This window comes from Periplaneta americana, chromosome 17 (genome assembly GCF_040183065.1).
Source record: "Periplaneta americana isolate PAMFEO1 chromosome 17, P.americana_PAMFEO1_priV1, whole genome shotgun sequence".
NCBI lineage: Eukaryota > Metazoa > Arthropoda > Insecta > Blattodea > Blattidae > Periplaneta > Periplaneta americana.
Window position 1 is genome coordinate 16,984,814 of NC_091133.1, and position 17,287 is coordinate 17,002,100.

Sequence of the window (17,287 nt, forward strand, 5' to 3'; positions counted from 1 at the left end):
TAATGCCACTCAAGTTGCTGCTTGTTTCTTAGAATTTTCGATTGCGTGTTAACATCAACCTATCTACAACACTGGATGTCCGACATTACATAGAAGTTATCAGTGTTTTTTTTTTCTGGCGGAACGAGCTGGAACGGCGTTCCGGCACCTTTTTGCTGCATTTTTCGTCGTGCAACTAAAATATGTGTGAATAATTATGTGTTTTATATCATTTTTCTTTGAATTCTGCTTAGACGTTGAAAGTCTTAGTTCGATGAAAAGGAGATTAAAAACGATAATAAAATTCCCATGCTGTGAACAGTAATCCGATATAAAATATTCTACACAGAGTTCCATCACCTTTTTCTCCAGAGAAAAAACACTGGTTATTATTATATCATTATTAATAATAATAAATAAGTGTGTCGCGATATCGTGGGCATTCAGTAAAGTGTGTCGTCAGTCAAAAAAGGTTCGGAACCACTGACCTAAGGAATGAGGATTAGTGTTATTTTCCGCAAGGAAGTTTTTACTCAACAGCAGATGAATCTTTTATCACGATCAAAATATATACGTATCCCGTCAGATCCTTATCGATGAAGATCGATACTTGCACCATCTCTCAACTGAAATCTGTACCATCAAAAAGATTAAGATTACGTTCGAATATTGACAAATACATGATAAAGTATTTAAACCATCATTATTTCTAATACAATAATAATTCGGACAAATATTGTAGGAATGACAATAATCTATTCTTTGCATTCTGAAATACGAATTTATTACAAAGAAGGTACACATAAACTAATTCAAGGCATCGTATCTTGTAGCAAACAGTTGTTCCCCTTCATACACTCATAAGTTGTCACATGGACAAACGTAAATATATCTATAAACTGCAGTATTTACATATCTTGGTACCTTGAAAATTACTTTATTGGTCTATTGAAAAGAAATGTGTTGGCCATAAATACTCTTATGTAAGTTATTACATAATCAAATTTGGTGTACTAATTTGGATATAAATGAAACAAATAATAAATTTTAACTCTAAAATATCGAGACAAAAGTATTTCCACAATGCAGTGAAATGTAATCAACATTACAAACGAATTGATAGAGATTAGCAATTACACACTGCAAATTAAGAAAACCTGTGTATAAAAAGAGTAAACACAGTACTTCAGTTCACGCCATGTCTCTTACAACAGATGAGTTCTAAATATCTATGAGAGACAAGATCACATTATTGTAATAACAAGGCAATGTTAAAAGACAAATTGAGAATATGAACCTAAACTTCCAACAGTTCGTTATGTTAAGGGCGAAAAATTACACACAAATGAGAATAGAAGTACCATAAACGTTGCTTGTTACTAGAGCGGCGAAAAAGGGACACTTTTCGAGAGCACATCAAATAAACAGTTTAGTGTTAAAACCATTCGAAATCATTTCCGTGATACCGAAAGATATTTTAGAACAATTAGGAAAAAAATATGTGAAACACACCGACAAAGAGTTACATCTATTAAGCAATGCAGTTTTGGGGTGGGCACCGGTCTCATACACTGGCTGAAATTTCTTCACCCATGAGAACTCGAACCGCATTCCGTAACGGCGCAAGAAATTTATTTCCACTATTAAAGCAGAAATTGTGTATGTGGTAAAAGCATAAAACAAGCAATAACTGGATACGATAATATACCAAATGAATTCCTAAAGTTGTTATGAAATAATTTTTCCTTCTTTAAACTACCGTATTTATGTAACCTTCAATCCAACAAATGGTAGCCTATTTTCTATTTAAAAAAACTCAAATACTTTATAGTAAAACTGATGTACAAAAAGGATATAAATCTACTTTTAGTTATAATTCGATATCATTATTAACAACATTTTTAAAAGTGATTCTGAGATAGGTCAGTTGGTTTTAGAAAAAAAAATCGACAGACTGCAGCTTTTAGGTTTGTATATGAAGTATTCTTTCTTTAAATCTGAAATTACAATATTTTGTGATTTACCTAAAGCATTTGTGTGTATATCACAGTACATATATACAGAAGATTCATTAAAGTTTTATGACGTTAAAGACCTTTGGCTGATTTACAGCTTACTTATCAAGTATAAAGAAAAAAAGTAGAAATGAATATACTAAATAGCCAGAAAATTACTTAGAATTTAGAAATATTAAACGAAGTTCGCAAGGGACGAATTTTAGGTCCATTATAGTTTCTAATTTATACTAATGATTTAGCCTCAACCATAGATAATAATTGTCTGTATTCCACACTATCTTATTTGCAAATGATACAATGTGATTATCTCAATTAAACAACATGATCACTTCATTAACATTACACTCCTAATACACCGTTAAGTAACAATGAATGGTTTAGGGCAAGTAAGCTAGCATCTAATATTGACTATTACACTTTTACTACGTCATACTACTTTTGACCAATAAAACGGTACGAAAGGACGTCTTTCAACCAATCATGACTGCTTATCGCACAATTTTATCGCGTCCCTAGCATTTGTTTAATTTTATTGCTTCCCTAGCATTTGTTTGTTTTTATCACTACCCTAGCATTTGTTTCTTTGTTTGCCAACATTTCAAACTGCACTGGTCTGGACGTAAAAAAAAAATTACAAACCACTCCAGTCGAAGCACAGCAGTTTCAAATATGACTCGCATTGGCATTCTAGAACAAAAATTAATAAACATCACTGGTCATAGCCATGCATCTTCCCTGAAACCCTATCTATCCTAATAATAAATTTGTAAGCGAAATTTTTCTGGTAATTTTCGCTTTTCCAAAAGTAATTGGTGTTTATAATTAATCATCCCGAAACCGCAAATCGCTTTTTTGAAATTTTTGTTTGTATGTCTGTCTGTCTGTCTGTCTGTCTGGATGTTTGTTACCTTTTCACGCGATAATGGCTGAACGGATTTCGATGAAAATTGGAACATAAATTAAGTTCGTTGTAACTTAGATTTTAGGCTATATGGCATTCAAAATACTTTATTTAAAAGGGGGGTTATAAGGGGGCCTGAATTAAATAAACCGAAATATCTCGCTTATTATTGATTTTTGTGAAAAATGTTACATAACAAGTTTCTTTAAAAATGATTTCCGATAAGTTTTATCCCAGGCAAAATTTTGATAGGACTGATATTTAAGGATATACAAGAGTTTTAAAATAACAATACAATACATTTCCACCGCCGCCTCAGATTATAGTTTCGTTGTTCCCTAACTTCTATGTGTAAAATATTTAATTTTTTTAGTAGGAAGAAAAATAAATTTATTCATTCTATGGCAGTAGTGCATAGGAGATCGTGAATTCTTACATTTTCGAAAGAAAGAAATATAATTAAGTTATATATAGTAGATTGTATTATTTGCTGCATCACTATTTAAGTTATTTAATAGAGCAAAAATCTGAAAATCGATATGTGACATAGGAGTTATTGCAGGAACGACGACGATGGCTGCAATGAAATCAAAACAAATGACTCCGTCTAAATAAGGCGGCCTTGACGTTTATCAATATTAATATACAGAGAATATTTTCTGTGTTTGTATGAAGTAATTTCAGAAGCTAATTAACCTTCACTATTTGAAATTTGTAGTTTCTCTAGATGCATGTAATGCTACAAATGAGGACTGAGGTAAGATGAAAAGAAATCTGTACGCACAGAAAACTTGATATTCTGTCGAAATATTGTATAACTTGATTATTGCAACTTTATTTGGTCCACATAAAATACTCTAATTTTATACACTCATTTTACCATAGAGATCACTGGAGCTGAGTTATTTTAAAAGGTGTCATGAAATGGCGTTCCTGCGCTCATAATTTATCCATATTCGTTTCCTGTGTTTCTTAAAATAATATTTATGTAGGGTACCTCATTTTTTATTTGCATAAACAATAATATACAACCGAGCGAGTTGGCTCAGGCGGTAGCATTTGAGACACGCATTCGGGGGTCCCGGGTTCAAACCCCGTGGCCGACCAATCTGACTGAGGTTTTTCATGATTTCCCTTAGTCATAAAGGCAAATTCCGGATTGGAAAGATACATGCCATAATTCATCACCGCCTCAATTACCAATACCAAAAACATTAATCAAAGTCTATAATCAGTTACATGAACACAAGCCATCTACAACACACAATAGAAACAGGAACTCAACAAGAGTAAAAACGGCCTGCTGATATATCCACACATTCTAAACACGCGACATGACCACAGATGTTAAGGCGTGAATAAAATAAACTTAACAAAAAAAAAAAAAAGATGCACAGTAAGGTTAACATAAAAATGATCTTCGTACACAATCAACTCTATTAATTTGGAGTGATTTATTAAAGGATGCATTCAAGACTAATTTAGAAAAATATTAAACGAATTATATTTGCACCAAATGAGTTGTCTCTGGACCAAAATGATAGCATTTTAATTATTTAAATACAATTTAAATTAAGTAGCATATTAAACGATTTATTCTTCTATCAAACACGAATGTTCCCTGGACCCAATCTTCTATTTTAATTATGTAATTACTTTATATTTATTTCTAATAAGTGCAGCGGAGCGCACGGGTACAGCTAGTTTACAAATAAATGAAGAGCACCATTCGGAAATCCTGAATAAGTTGAGAAATAAACCATGTACATCAATGAGATCCACTTCTTTTACGCACACGTTCAATATAACATCAACTGAACCACCAACCACCAAAACATTCAAATTTAAAAATTGTACTTTCAAGAATTGTTCATTTTAAAATTATTCATCTCATCTGAAGCTAAACATATTTTAGTTTTACAAAAGAAAGCTATAAGGATAATGACAGGTGTGCATAAAAGGACATAATGTAAAGTTACTTTCCAAAATTTAGAAATATTGAACTTAACTGGTGAGTAAATTCTTTTCCTGATAATGTTTTACGTTAAAAATTATTATACAATTAATAGTCTGAACATTCGTAATTGTAATACAAAACACAAATCAGATCTTCATCTACTCTCTGTCAGTCTTAGTTATAAAAAAATTAGTTCACTTCTCACGTATGCATTAGGGCCTATCTATTATCTTAAAGGTCTGTAGGACCAAGAGAAAAGTTTAGAATCGAATTAACAAAATGCATCCATACTCATACATTATATCCAGCTGATGGTATTTTATGCTTGTAAATGGAATTAATCTGCTTACTATTAATTGATCAGGAAGAGAAAAAGAAATTGGCTGTATCAGTGACTGAAAAGAAACTCCAACTGAAGGATGCACTGAGAGGTGTGGTGAATGAGAAAAATGTTTAAGGCAAAAGTAGATATCAGATGATAAATATACAACGTAGATATATGGATTGTATGTGGAGACAAAAAGAAAGGCGGAAAAGAGGGAAGATTGAAGAATGCCTAGTTTGCAGTGAAGGACTTGCTCTTGGGCAGAATACTAGGTATAAATGGAGCAAATGCACTATGCATTATATATTTTTGTATAATTTTTTACTCATGCCAAACCTCAAGGCTACAATGCCGATGTAAGATCTGTTAAATAGAATAAATAAAATATAAAAAAACTGATAAAACTAAGATAATGACTTTCAAAGCAAATACTCAAATGAGCAAAATATGCATCGGAACAAGTTAAATCATTAAAAATCTTATAGTAGTGAAAAACAAGAAATTCAGATTAAAATTGATAACAGCAGGGCACTACGAATAACGGATCACCAATTTTAAACGTACGATAAAACAGAATGAAAGCTTACAAAATCACGAGAAGATAGGTACATGGTATTGAAACCTGGAGAGTTAGGAAACAGGATGCACGATGAATCACTCAGTCGAGACGAAATGTCTAAAGAAAAACTTACGGCTAGACATTATTTATTAGACTGGAATAGAAATTTAGCCCACATACAGTCAATGCCTTTATCATCATTAAAAACTGAAATCAGTTAAAGTAAATTAATAAAAGCCATATTACACTGCATAATTTCTTGTTGCCAAACTTTCAGGACGGCCCCGAGATTCACTCAACCTCCTATCAAATTTAGTATACTGGGTCTTTCCCGGGGGTAAAAGCGATCGGAGCGTGGTGCCGACCACACTACCTCATTTTAGTGCCGAGGTCAAGAAAGTATGCGGCTCTTCCTCCATACCCCAACAAGTATCTTCATGGCATGTGAAGGGAAAACCTTTATCTTTTATACTGCATAACATGAAAATAGAAATAGAATAACAACAGTAGTCCACGGTCTACTGATACACCAAAGATCTTACACACGCGATGTGACCTACAGTACATGTTAAAGCGTGTAAAAATAAACTTAAAAGAAATCACAAATTCGATATATGGTATGTGATGTCTTTTCATTAATAAATCTAAGTCGGATATACATGTGCATTTCTTTAAATATCCTACTGGTGCACTATAAACTTACTCCAATTTCAAACCGATAGATTTCAGTATCTTGTTCACTAAAGAAATCACACATGTCAAATAACTTTCGGTGAGTAACCGTAAGTTTGCAAAATATTATAAGCATATTTTTTTTTAATAAATAGATACGTCTTTATTTCTTGGCCATTTTTTAAATTGTGTATTTGTTTAGGGATTGGGCCTGTTCAGGTAATATGTACAGCCTTAGACAAAAAAATAAACGATCTCATATAGAGTGAATTTGTCTAAAGCCACATTCGAACAGCGCCTGGTTCACAAGACTAGGGAAAGGATTTTTATTTTGCACCTAATTTACCCCTTGAATATATCTTTGTTATTTTTCTTTTACGGAGGAGTCCAAAGGCTTGCACTGGAGCCTGAGATGGTTGTGTTTACTACAACTTTTCTGTGAATGATTTTGTCGCCGAACTGTTGTGCTCTTGCACGTAGAGTAAGTATACAGCACGCTATGCCGTAAACAACCCAGGCTTGGAAATGATGGCAATGACATTTGAATTAATGATGGTGCAATGAATCCGGGTCCAACGCTGAAAGCTACCCAGCAATTATGCTTCAATTCGTTGCGGGAAAACCTCGAAAAAAACTCAACAAGGTAACTCGTCCCAACCAGGATTGGAATCCGTGCCCGGCCTCTTCATGGTAAACATGCTAACCATTAGTCCACAGTGGTGAAACTATCTTTGTTATACAAAAGAAAGGAAAAATCAGAGCGAAGTCTTGCATAAGAAATTCGTTCACGTGTGAACCTAAGTGAAATCACAGGAAGTCTTCCGAAAGGGCTGCCGGTCAAGTTTTGTGTCTAACAGTAAGGTGATACAGTACAATTCAATGTCTTTAGTTCCGACAGTTTCGTACCAATGTTCATGGTACAATAAAAGCTTTAAATGCAATTGGCACAATTTCAGTTTTAGATCCCACATTCGCGTCGCCTCAACTTAAAGATTAATACACTTTATTGTTTTCATTATTATTAGTATTATTATTATCATAATCGTTATTAAACCCTGCTGCTGCTGCTGCTTGCTACACTAACACCACAATCGACGCTATGGAACAGTAGTGCTAGGTTCAATTAAAAAAAAAAGAAGAGTATTGTCGTAGGAAGAAACTTTTTGTTAGTATTCACACAGTCTGAAATTACTGTAATTCATGACTGGTTCACAGGGGTTACAATTCCAAATTATTCTGAGATGAAATCGACAAATTTAAAGACGTCTACTACAGTATATTAAAGTACAGAAACTTGAGTTACATCTTAGATGTACAGTTGTACTACTCGTTTCATTTGTGGCAGGCACCATCCTTATTGCAAGAGATTTACTTGTGGATTTCTTTTAAACTGTATATAATGTTCAATTTTTATATTCTCCAAATTAGACCATCTATAAACCTCTGCGTGAAATTATAACGTTCCTGACGCATATCCAAAGAATTAAAATCGTATTATAGACCCTATTATACAGTATACTACGTGAACGACGCCAGGAAGGTACAGAGCAGAAAGACCGTTTTGTGAGTCACCTGCGTATCCTATGCATACGTAAAGGAACAACTAAAAAGCTCGCCAGCACTGATGACTGCTTTGATGTTAAACTTTCACACAGCAACATACCTGTACATTTTCAAAGATGAGCTATTTGCTCTTACTACGTACTTTACAAACAGGAAAAACAAATCTGTGCACAATATCTGCAAGAAGGAGGTATATCGTAAGTAGTTATATTACAAACACTCTAAGGGCCCTTCACACGGTATGGCAATTTCTCGAAACGGACATTTACTCGAATCGATTTCTGTCCGGATGAAATCGATTCGAATAAATGCCAGTTTCGATAAATTCCCGTACCGTGTGGGCGAGCCCTTAGGAATATGAATTCCGGAACACCAATCGAGAAAATTGTAGCACTGATTCTTATGAACAGAGCTATAATTTTATGAAAGTGATACTCAAAATAATAATAATAATAATAATAATAATAATAATAATAATAATGACAATAATAATAATAATAATTTAGTTATACTAGCAGAATTAAGGCCATAGGGCCTTTTCTTATACTCTACCAGGTGACAAAGTATACGAGTGAAAATTTAACAAAATGTTAAAGAACAGAATATTAATATATTACAAAAAATAATAGCATAAGAAAATCGACACTAAACAATATGAACATAATACCATAATAGACATAAAGTAAAATACAGATCTAAAGATTGGAATATAATAAAAGCAACTCAGTTTGTACAGATAGTTAACAGAGGAAAACGTAAGAAAGGATACAACAAAGGGAATACAATAATAATAATAATAATAATAATAATAATAATAATAATAATAATAAACTGAAGTTAAATAGAATCTTTTTAGTAGGCTATTTTACGACGCTTTATCAACATCTTACGTTATTTAGCGTCTGAATGAGATGAAGGTGATAATGCCGGTGAAATGAGTCCGGGGTCCAGCACCGAAAGTTACCAGCATTTGCTCATTTTAGGTTGAGGGAAAACCCCCGAAAAAACATCAACTAGGTAACTTGTCCCGACCAAGAATCGAACCAGGGCCACTTGGTTTCACGGCCAGACGCACAGGTGTGGACTAAATAGAATCAACAATAAAAAAGATAATAAATTCATCTGGCGATCAAGAGAACAAAAAAGGAAAAGAAAGAATATAAACACCTCAAAAAAAAAACATCGATCCCAATTGCATGAACCCAGTGCAGCATATCGGCATACGGAATACAGAATAAGAAAAGCGAGGTTGTAACAAGTTACTTTAAGAACTCCATTTCTGGAATTTGTAGAGCATCAGAGACGAAACAAGTCCTTTGAGCAAGTGCTGAATGGAGGAGGCCAGTCCAGGGACCGCTCTGGGAGAAAGCATTACTTGAAGGGAGCGAGCGACTGCAGAGAAGTAACCATTTCTGAGCTCAATTGCAGTTTAAGATGCCACACTACCTATCACTTTATGTCACGCGCATCTTACCCCTTAGCGGTAGCGAGCCGATGCAGCCTCGCAACATAATCTCGCACTGATAGACTCCGCCCATTCGCTCCACCCAAATGCGTCGATTTACTCTACATATTCCAGAAACGGACTTTAGTTAGCATTCTTCGCTTACTAAGTTTTTTGTTTGGATTAGTAAAGTGTAAGTCAGTTATATGACGTCCTTGGGATTCTGTCTCTAGAAATACTGATAGTGATTATTACACTTAGGAAAAAGTATTGCTATCCGCTCACAATCCAACATAGTATACAGTGAGTTTCAAAAATGACGCATATTTTCTGCTACAGTTAAATGGAATTTTTTTTTCGAAAAATGCTCGGACACGTCGTACATTATATTTTAAAAGACACTTTTTTCACAAAAACTATTCTTCATATCACTGTTGTGCGAGTTGTGATGTCATCGGAAAGCTATCGGTTATACAAGCTATCATTTGTTTTATACAACAAACGTTGCTCTGGTAACAAATAAACTCAGGGCATTAAAAAGTGCACGCCAGTGAAACTAACAATCCCGGGAGAAAGGGTGAATCAAGTGTGTGTGTTTCATGTTCGAGCTCTGACAAATGCGAGTATTTCGGTGACTGGCTCAAAAAGAAAAAAGCAATATCAACGTAAATATGAAGCGAATAATTTGGAATTGGGATTTACATAGTGTGGCGATAAAGACGAACTCAAATCACAGTGTGTAATATCTTACGAAGTTCTTTCAACTGCTTCCATGAAACCAAATAAATTACGAAGGCTCTTAAAAACGAAACATTCAAATGTTAAATTTTTCACTCGCTCATTAAACGGAAAGAACCTGTTGTCTAAAGTAGGGTCACTGGATTCAAAAGCTTTGGACTCATCATATTTGGCTAGTTGCGTATTGCTAAAGCAGGAAAACCTCATTCCATAGGCGAGGAATTGATACTTCCTGTGGTTAAGGGTATTGATAAAGTTATGTTCGGTGAAAAAGAAGCAACGCAATTAGATTACATTTCCATATCTAACGATTCAGTGCATCGCCGTATCAATGAAATTGCTAGTGACGTAGAAAGTCAATAACAAAATTGATGGTGAGAATAAAAGATAGTAGATTTTGTTTTGCATTACAAATTGATGAATGAGCGGACATGGTTAATTCACCTCATCTCATTTATTTCGTTCAGTATGAATATCAGGGTACTGTCAATGAATATTTGCTTTTCTGTGAAATTTATGCTTGCAACAGCAGAAAGTATTTTTGAAATTCTTCATTCTCATGTGATTAATCATAGCACTGAATGGGTGTCGAGCGATATGTGGACGGCGCAATTGTTTTTGCGCGTGTTTGGAAAGTGGTAGCAGATGTGATTTGGGTACACTTCTTTATTTCTTTATTCACAGGCAAGCATTGGCTGCTAAGACTATGCCGAGCGATATGAAAACAGTTTCGACACTGCAGTTGAACTTAATAAAAGCTCATCCATTAAATTAAAATTAAATTAAAGACTTTTTGTTAGAGCCTAATTTGTTAATACTCGACTTAAAATCCCCAAGCCAATGTAAAGTTTCGTTATTTCACTATTTACTCGCATGCTACATGTAAGCAATATCAACGGTCAGTTTTGGTTGTTCGAACCAAGTAATCGCAGTTTGTGATAGAAATACGGCAGAAGTGGTCACAATTAATTATTGAAGAATTACCAGAATCCGATACTGCACTGTGTGTAAAAGCAGTGAAAGAATGTCTATATGACCCGTCGTGAAAAAAGGTATTGCCTACGTAACATCAAACTTTTCATTCAATTCTGCAAGCATTGAAGAATTAGAACGTAAAAAACGATCTCCTTGCAACCAAATAGCAATAGTAAAGTTTGTTCAGGTGAACATAACATATGTACGTATTGTGCTTTGGGAGAAACGTTAAAAGTAAGTGGACAATGTACTAATTAAGAATATAAGATTTTCATTGTTGGAAAGTATCAAGAATGGGGGAAAATGTAAATGTTCCAGTAGGTATTGATGTTTCTACTGTAGCTAACTTAAAATTCGCTCCTTTCCCATCTGTTTCAGAAGAAAGAAGTTGTTCTGTTTTCAAAATGATTCTGACAAAAGGCAAAGATTAACTTGGAGAATTTAAAAAAAATTCTGGTGATGTACTGTGCAAATAATTATGAAAAAGAATGAGCATGAAACTGAATTTCAATAACTTCAAAAGTGTAATAATTATTTTATTTTTTCAATATATTAAATTTGTGCAGCTGTGTATATATAATACACAGTTTTCTGCCTCCATTTCTTAAATATACTTATTTGTGACCTGTTCTTTCTTTCTTTCTTTCTTTTCTTTTTTTTTCTTTTCTTTTTTTTTTTTTTGTATATTAGTGTCAGTGAAATAAATAGGTTTGAAGCCTTGACCATTTCTTAAAATGCCTAGTTTTACTAAACTAGAGCCTAATTTATACCTTTGGGGAGGCCGAGACGTAGATGGGAGGATATTAAAATGGATTTGAGGGAGGTGGGATATGATGATAGAGACTGGATTAATCTTGCACAGGATAGGAACCGATGGCGGGCTTATGTGAGGGCGGCAATGAACTTGTGGGTTTCTTAAAAGCCACTTGTAAGCAAGAGCCTAATTTATTAAATTTTGAGCTTATTTAGGCACATAAAACTGCACTTTTTAGTGCCTAAAAATCCGATGTCTAGTCATAAGTAACAATTTGTCTGCCTTCCAGATTTTAGCATCTTTTCTAAGTGAGAATTACCTTCCATTACGCTCTAACTTTTTTGATTATGTAGTATCCTATCTCTCTAATCTCAATAATGAAATTGAAAGCTACTTTCCATAAGGTTACAATGAATTCAACTGACAGCGGCACAATGTCCAACACACTATGTTCACAGGTGCACTCATTACGACTAAGAGGCCGGGATCCGACGGAATGAGCGCCATCTTAAATCACTAAGTGATTATTTACGCATATCATATTATTGTGATGTACCGAAGTACGTATGATATTTCCGTGCAAGAATTCTGCATTACAATATGATGAAGGATGGGTGAAGCAGAGAAAAATTCTCTCCGGCATCGGGACTCGAACCCGGGTTTTTTCAGCTCTACGTGCTGATGCTTTATCCACTAAGCCACACCGGATTAAGTTCTGATGCCCGATTGAATCCTCTCAGATTGTGCCACTGTCACACATCTGTAACACAGTGCATGAGGGTTGGCCACTAAAGGGAAACTAAGAGGTGGAACTTAAACTGAGAGAATTCAATCCAGCATCGGAACTGGAATTCAGTGTGGCTTAGTGGATAAAGCGTCAGCACGTAGAGCTGAAAACCCGGTTCGAGTCCCGGTGCCAGAGAGAATTTTTCTCCGCTCCACTCATCCTCCACCTTCTGGTTTTTGATTGAATATAATTTCCATGTCTGTATTTATGTTGCTGTAGGTGTGGTTAGCATTTGTGATGTGTTCTGCGTATGAGGAATTGTCTTGTGATTTTGTTATGGCTGTGATGTGTTCTTTGTAACGTGTTTGAAATGATCTGCTTGTCTGTTAACCAACCAACCAATCAATTGACGTGACGCATAACCTAAGTTATACATTTTCTTTTTTCAAGTATCACACCAAAAAGAGGTGTTTGCTTGTCAGGTTTACAGAACAAACATGAGGCCAGCCTCCAATAATACAAAATAATTACACTAAAAATATTATATAAAACACAACAGAACTTATTAGATTAATTGGCTAGTGAATTATGGTCTTCTAAAAAGAAAATGTTTGGATTCCACTATAATTCTCATAATTGAAACTTCAGCCTATTGACATTTTAATGTATAGTTAATAATCGACAGAGTATAATAGTTTTATTGACCATGTTGCATTGGCTTATTGAAAGTCTGAACTGTCGCCATGACTTCTTATACTGAACATACTAATAACGACGCTTGCTTAAAAATCTTGAGTTCTAGTAGAAAGTTTTGGATGTTAAAAGAACGTAACAATAAAATTGATGAAGTTCATGTAATTACAGTATGTCTGTAACGGTTGAGTTGTTTGTCTAGATGGTGACTGTGTATTGAAAGACGCTATTTTAGCCCAAGTTGAAGTTGAGACCGAAGGTGATGAGGTCCACACCTGTGGAGTAACGGTTAGCGCGTCTGGCCGCGAAACTAGGTGGCCTGGGTTCGAATACCGGTCGGGTCAAGTTACCTCCTTGAGGTTTTTCCGGGGTTTTCCCTCAACCCAATATGAGCAAATGTTGGGTAACTATCGGTGCTGGACCCCGGATTCATTTCACTGGCATTATCACCTTCATCCTATTCAGACGCTAAATAACCTGAGATGTTGATACAGCGTTGTAAAATAACCTACAAAAAAAATGATGTGTTCACTTTGTAGTATTGGTTTCGGCGTGGTGAAGTTAATGTATGAAATAAACTTAGGGCACTGCCGATAACTCGCAGTATGTTTATCTCCACAATTTACACATAGAGCTTCATGTAGTGGTCCTTTCTTTGGACAGTCAGCTATAGCATGTTCACCCGCGCACTTAACACATGACCAAAAGCCTAACATTTGTAACACTGACGTATAGATGGTTTAAGTCGATAGGATTCAACAGTAATTTTAATATTAAATAGCCCTGTACATTGACGTAATGATTCACCGGCAGACGAATTTTCTAACGTTACAATCCAAATAGGAAGTTTCGAAGCTTCTTGGAAACCAGTTGATTTTGAGGTAAATTGTCGAACAGATTGAACTGGATAATTCAAAACTAGAAGTTCTTGGTAAATTTCTTCTTCAGAAATTGTGGGTGGCAGTCGTTTAATTACATACTTTAACGGCCTTTCTGATGGTGAAATAAACGTATGAAATTCAATGTTTTCAGAAATCTACTGTTTTTGGATGAATTTTTAATCCATCAATAGTAAATGTACATCTATAATGCTTACATACTTTTTAATGAAAGACAAATGATTGTTTACCTTTTTTACTACAATCGGTGGTGGTTTAATGGGCCTCGATGAAGACGGAGTCTGGGCTTGGATATTGAGTAATGACCTAGGATGTTGTTTCTGATACTGATTTTTATGTTGCTGATACTGTTGCTGCTGCTGATAATGGTAATGATGATGCTGTTGTTCCTGCTGCTGCTGATGATGAACTTGTTGTTCCTGCTGCTGATGATAATTGCGATGATGCTGCTGTTGTTCCCGCTCCTCCAGATAATGAAGATCTTCTTGTTCCTGCTGATGCTGATGCTGTTTTTGCTGCTGCTGCTGATGATGATGATCGTCGTTAACGGGAAGAGTATTATAATTTGAGTGTGTGTTAAATCGTTTAGATAACGGAATGTTCCCAGATAATGATGTCGAGGGACGATTCATCGTAGATTTGCGTTCAACTTTTTTTTCCGCGACTTTACAAACTGGAATAATTCTTCAGAGTTAGATGACTCATCTCTCACTCTTTTATTGACTTGCCTATTTATAACTCGCTCTGCATAAGTTTGAATGATGAAATTCTTGAGACTGCTGCCGATATCTACATCTTGTAGTATTTCTTCAAGTTCCAGTGCATAAACACATGAAGTATGCATTCGTGAATTTGATGGTAGAGCTGATGTTTCCGGATCTGTATCTCTTTCATTTTCCAAGTTTGAAACCATGTTCATGTCCATGACATCATTTACGCCGGTCATCAATAAATCAATCAGGGATAACGATAATTACACACACACGGATTGGTCAAATGTATATTTATTTTCTTAGGTTATTTTACGACGCTTTATCAACATCTTTGGTTATTTAGCGTCTGAATGAGATGAAGGTGATAATGCCGGTGAAATGAGTCCGGGGTCCAGCACCGAAAGTTACCCAGCATTTGCTCATATTGGGTTGAGGGAAAACCCCGGAAAAAAACCTCAACCAGGTAACTTGCCCCGACCGGGAATCGAACCCGGGCCACCTGGTTTCACCGCCAAACGTCAAATGTATATATTTTGATGAAATAAAGAAGTAAGCACAAAGTAAGCAAAATCAAAAATAAAAAACACAAACACACAACACACTGCAACTAGTAGTAAACACTGTTCACTACACGTACAATACGATCGCTCCGCAGTAGCCTATACTGTAAGCACGTACTCGTACCGCTGCTTGAATCAGACTGCCCTTTATCCTATGTACAAGTTGTTCCAGGTGTTGCGTGTGAGTTTGTATACGGGTATGTGGTTGTATTTGTTTGTGTTGTTTGTGTGTTGAGATGCTTTTAAAGAGGGGTTTTTGTTCTGTATGCAATGTTGTAATTTAATTTCTTGAATGAGGTTGCAATTTTGTGCGTTTTTGTTTTCGTATGTTAGCGTGATCTATTTTTGTATTCTTATGTTTGTGTTGTATTCCTATGTTTTTTTTATTCTGTTTTGTCTTTCTTATTATTATTATTATTATTATTATTATTATTATTATTATTATTATTATTATTACATAGGTTAAGGGTGTTTGAGAATAAGGTGCTTAGAAAAATATTTGGGGCTAAGAGGGATGACGTTACAGGAGAATGGGGAAAGTTACATAACACAGAACTGCACGCATTGTATTCTTCACCTGACATAATTAGGAACATTAAATCCAGACGTTTGAGATGGGCAGGGCATGTAGCACGTATGGGCGAATCCACAAATGCATCTAAAGTGTTAGTTGGGAGGCCTGAGGGAAAAAGACCTTTGGGGAGGCCGAGACGTAGATGGGAAGATAATATTAAAATGGATTTGAGGGAAGTGGGATATGATGATAGAGACTGGATTAATATTGCTCAGGATAGGGACCAATGGCGGGCTTATGTGAGAGCGGCAATGAACCTCCGGGTTCCTTAAAAGCCAGTAAGTAAGTATTAATACTATTACTATTATTATTATTATTATTATTATTATTATTATTATTATATTGTCTATTATGTTGGGGTTGTATCCGTTTTCTTGTCCTATATATTTGATTGTGTTTAACTCTTCTTTGTAGTCTTGTTGGCTCATTGGTATGTTGAGTACTCTGTGTACCATTGTTCGGAATGCAGCTTGGCTTGTTTGTGTTGTGTTGGGTAATTGGATGTGTTATGTAAGTGTGTTGTTGTTGTTGTTGTTGTGGGTTTTCTGTAGATTTTGAATGTGTGTTTGTTGTCAACTTTTGGTATTGTGATGTCTAGGAAATTTATGAATTTGTTGCTTTCAATTGATAATATGTAGTGTAGTTTTGGGTGTATTTTGTTTATGTTGAAGTAGGTTTTGCATCTGTCTTTTGTTTCCTTTGTATAGTATTAGTATGTCGTCTACGTATCTGTGCCAATGTATGCCTGAGTATTTGTTGTCTTTGTTTAGTATATATGTCTGTTCTATGTTGTGTAAGAATATTTCTGCTAGTGTACTGAAAATGGGTGATCCCTGCAACAACTCCTACATAGGACAGACAGGCAGATCATTTCAAACACGTTACAAAAAACACATAACAGCCATAACAAAATCACAAAACAATTCCACATACGCAGAACACATCACAAATGCTAACCACACCTATATCAACATAAATACAGACATGGAAATTCTACATATTCAACCAAAAAACCAGAAACTAAACACACTAGAACAATACGAAATATACAGACACTCTAAAACACACCCCTATGGAATTCTTAACACACAACTCAATTTCAGAACATACACACTTTTTGACTCCTGCAACAGGCTGAAACTAGTTAACAAGGTAACCTAGTTTCAACACATGAAAGAAAGAAATTATGTATTTCGAAGTGATATAGTGTTAAAAGTTGTGTAATCAAGATGTACT

The 17,287-nt window shown here is 35.0% G+C and overlaps 1 protein-coding gene and 1 long non-coding RNA gene across 2 annotated transcripts in view; both read right to left on the reverse strand.

Annotated features, from left to right (window-relative positions):
- wdb (serine/threonine-protein phosphatase regulatory subunit widerborst) overlaps window positions 1–17,287 on the reverse strand; it is a 331,308-nt gene that overhangs the window by 213,132 nt on the left and 100,889 nt on the right. The gene's annotated exons all lie outside the window — the stretch shown is intronic.
- Window positions 11,663–17,287, reverse strand: part of LOC138693410 (uncharacterized) — a 44,926-nt gene continuing 39,301 nt past the window's right edge. Inside the window, exon 2 of the long non-coding RNA XR_011330299.1 lies at window positions 11,663–15,371. This is a non-coding gene — a long non-coding RNA (uncharacterized lncRNA). The remainder of the gene's footprint in view (window positions 15,372–17,287) is intronic.